Raw genomic sequence first — 4,409 nt, forward strand, 5'->3', positions numbered from 1 at the left:
TTCTCCTAGGATGACCGCCAGAAGGCTAGTGAGCTCATCCTGCCCATGGACACATTTGACCCTTCAGTTTCGACCTGTCTGGCATGGGAGACCCTACCGGAGGCATGTGCCACCGCCAGCACAGCTCGCAACCTCAAAAGGGGATTTTTTTTTTTTTTTTTTTTTTTCCTACCTTTCCTTCACAGCTTCCTACAGTTTAACCCAGGGACATTTCCTTGCCCTGAGCACCCCTCTAAAATGCTTTGAAACAAAACAGAATAAACAAACAAACCAACCAAACAAACCAGAATAAACAAACAAACCAACCAAACAAAACCCAACAACCAACAAAACAAACAAACAACAACAAAAAAAAACCCCAAAAAAACCAGAAAAACAAACCAACTAACAAACAAACAAAAACACAACCCCCAAAACAACAACAATAAAAACACACCACATTCCAGCCGAACCCTTATCTCACTCCCACTCTCCCACCGCGTCAATGCCCGAAGAGGTGCGATCCCAGCACACCCCTGGGCAAGAGCGGGCACAGATGTAAGAGGTCCCTGCATGCACTAGGCTTGGGGACCCTCCACAGCCCCTGCCCAGTGCAAACCCTCCAGCCCCCAGAGAAACCCACTGCCTACCCCAAAACTCTTCCCCCAGCGTGCCATTGCAAGCTCCTCTTTGCACTGCCCACCCGCGGTCCCCTGAACGAGCCCGCCTCGCCGGCCCCCCACGTCGGCCCGGGGAAACCCCGGGTCCGTCCTCCCACCCCCCGTTCCTGCCCGGCCTGACCCGGGCCCGGCCCAACCTGAGGATTTCCCCCCACTCTGAACGGGGCCATCCATCCCCCCCTCCCCCGGACAATCTGGGGGACCCCCGGGACAGTCCGGCCCCCCCTCGGCCCCCCCCTGCACCCGCCCGGCCTGACCCAGCGCGGCCCCGTCCCACAGCCTGGCCCCGCATGGCCACCGGCCATTCGCCAACCGCTCCGCCGCTCCGACGTCGAGACAGAGCTCCCGACGGCTTCTCCACGAGGTCGACTGCACAGATCGGCGCGGCAGCATCTCCCATGCATGCAGGGCAGCGACGAGGCACGGCAGCTGGAGCGGGTCCCACACCACCCACCACTCAATTGCAGGAGCTCGCCGAGCGCGTGACTGCCTGCCCGCCCGCCATCTTGGCCCCCTGAATATAGCATAAGTGGAGGAAGATTAATACAGAAAGAACAGTTTAGGTAGGAGTCCTGTTCCTTTCCTTTGCACAAACACACAAAACAGGAAAATGAGACCAGTGCATTATAGAACTATTTTTATTGCTTTATACTATGTATTGTTCTGTTATTTAAAAAGTAAAGAATAAAAAAGAAAAGGAAATGTATGTTTTTACATAACAGATATGTTTCCTAGTAAATAGACTGGGTGACCCAGAGCAATCCAGAGTAGTTGCTCCATAGAGATGGAATGAAAAACATATGGTTTTAAAACCATGCTGTTGTTCCCAGGAATCTAAGGACAGAGCAGGTTATTTGCCTGTAGCAAAGTTAGCTTAAATGCAACTTGTTTAGAACCCAACTTCCACATAAAATAAAAAAATTCCAAAACAAAACCAGTTCTTTAAAAACCTTTTCTGGTCTTATAGGTGATCTGCTATAACTAGTGCACTAATCTTAGCCGTACTGGGACAGAAACATTAGTCAGATTCCAGAGTTAGGAATTATTTTGGTTTTGCACTGAAGCAGCAATTCCAAGACTGTGCATGAGGAACATAGCACATCTTCCCACAAAATCCTCCTGCTGAGTTCTCCTGAGTTCTCCTGGGAGGCAAATCAGCTGACTAGGGGGCGGAGCCCACTCACCGATGTGGGATTTAAACAGCTGCTGGGAGCACCAGCGACCTGGAGGGTGGCGAACAGGAGCGGGCAAACAGGGACGCGGCATGGCAGTTAGTGAGGCAGTTCGCGCAGGCAGGGCAAACAGGAGGGGCACAGCCACCTCCCAGCTCTCTCGGGTGAGGTTTGGTTTTTCCTTTTTTTTTTTTTGTTTTTTGGAAGCAACGGTTTCCAAAAAAAATGAAAATCGTTGCTACTGTTATTAAGGACACCAAGATGGATGCAGCTGTTCAGGTCACTGGCTGCACAGAGTGTTTGAGTCTGGCATTGGTACCTGAGGACAGTGTGAGTGGCATCTGTGTATGATGCAAGCAGGTGAATGATTTGCTGTTCCTGGTGGCAGAGCTCAGGGAAGAGGTAGAGAGGCTGAGAAGCATTAGGGAAAGTGAAAGGGAAATTGACTGGTGGACTCACACCCTTTCGACCCCAAAGGAAGTCCAGCAGGAGATGGTGAAGCCCTGCCCCTCCTGCCATCAGGTGGATGGAGCAAACCAAGTAGATGAGGGGGAATGGAAACAGGTCCCTGATCAGAGAGATAAAAGAATCGCCTCCTGACCCCCATCACCTCCCACAGTGCCCTTAAAGAACAGGTATGAAGCCCTGGACCCAGAGAATCAGGTAGAGGACAGTCAGGAGGAAGATCTGTCTGGATGGTCTCCTGGTTGCACCCTGTCTACTAGACGGATTACAATCACAGCTACAAAGAAGAAAAGAAGGGTAGTTGTAGTCGGTGACTGCCTTCTGAGGGGAACTGAGGACCCTATATGTCAACCGGACCCATCCCACAGGGAGGTTTGCTGCCTTCACGGGGGCCCAGGTGAGGGATATTACCAGGAGACTCCCTGAGTTAATTCAGCCCTCAGATTATTATCCACTGTTGGTAGTCCAGGCTGGCAGCGATGACATTAATGGAAGAAGTACCAGGGCGATTAAAAAGGATTTCAAGGTGCTGGGTCGATTAGTTAATGGGACAGGAGCACAGGTGGTGTTCGCCTCAGTTCCCTGCAGTAGCAGGGATGAATGAGGAGTAGGAAAACCCATCTCATCAATAGGTGGCTAAAAAGATTGGTGCCACTGGCAGAATTTTGGGGTTTTTTGACCATGGGGCAAATTCCATGGTACCTAGTCTCCTCAAATCAGAAGGGCTTCATCTATCTAGCAAGGGCAAAAGGACTATAGCCCGTAAGTTGGCAGGGCTGATCAGGAGGGCTTTAAACTAGGTTTGAAGGGGAAAGGAATTGAAATTGGGCTCTCCAGAGATGAGCCTAAGGGTGGGAAACTCGGATTAAGAGTGAAACCAGCAGCCCAGCTGAAGTGCATGTACACTAATGCATGCAGCATGGGCAACAAACAGGAGGAGCTGGAAGCCATCGTGCAGCAGGAAAGCTATTATGTAGTTGCCATCACGGAAACATGGTGGGATGACTCACATGACTGGAGTGTGTGATGGTTTGGACTTGGCTCCCTGCCAAATGTCCGAAAGTTACGACAGCAGCCCCCTTTCCCCCTCCTTTCTTCCCTTAAGTTAAAGGAAAAAGAAATTATAAAAATTAAAGAACCCAAAGTCAAGCTGCTTATAAAAAAATATATCTATATTTACGTAAATTTCAATTATGTACAGTTAAGATGCTATATACACAGTAAAAGGGGGTCCACCCCCCGAAGGGATAGGGAAAGGGAAAAAAGGGGACGGAAGGGAACAAAAGGGACACCGAACAGGTATACTAGATCAAACTCAAGAACTATACTAATAACTAACAAAACAGATCTCACCACGTCCCTTAGAACAGCAGGATCGGCAGTCACAGCCAGCACTCTCCAAACCTCCACGTGGTAGGACGGTGGACTCTGCAGGCCTCAGCCTTAGATAAGCAAGACCAACGCAGGGACCCATTGTTCCCAAACCTCGCTGGAAGAGAGCGAGGTCTCTAATCTCCGACTTATTTATACTCTGGTTTACGTAAAAATTGTATGGAATACTGGGTACTTGGCTACTTCCTTGGTTACAAACTGGTCACCAGGAAGGTCTAGACTAAAACCATCACAGAGTGCTACCATGGATGGCTACAAGCTCTTCAGAAGGGACAGGCAAGGTAGGAGAGGTGGAGGGGTGGTTCTGTATGTTAGAGAGTCTCTTGACTCTGTAAAACTTGAAGTCGGTAACAATAAGGTTGAGTGCCTGTGGATCAGAATCACGGGGAAGGCCAACAAGGCTGATATCCTGGTGGGAGTGTGTTACAGACCACCCAACCAGGATGATGAGGATGAGGAATTATTCTACAGGCAGCTGGCGGATGTCTCAAAATCGACAGCCCTTGTTCTTGTGGGTGACTTTAACCTGCCTGATGTCTGCTGAGAACTCCACACAGCGGAGAAGAGGCAGTCTAGGAGATTCCTAGAATGTATAGAGGATAATTTCCTACTCCAGCTGGTAAATGAGCCTACCAGGGGTGGGGCCCTGCTAGACCTTCTGTTCACAAACAGAGAGGGGCTGGTGGGAGATGTGGTGGTCGGAGGCCATCTGGGGCACAGT

This window comes from Empidonax traillii, unplaced genomic scaffold (genome assembly GCF_003031625.1).
Source record: "Empidonax traillii isolate 1590-97213 ecotype Southwest subspecies unplaced genomic scaffold, ASM303162v1 scaffold1438:size108540, whole genome shotgun sequence".
Taxonomy (NCBI): domain Eukaryota; kingdom Metazoa; phylum Chordata; class Aves; order Passeriformes; family Tyrannidae; genus Empidonax; species Empidonax traillii.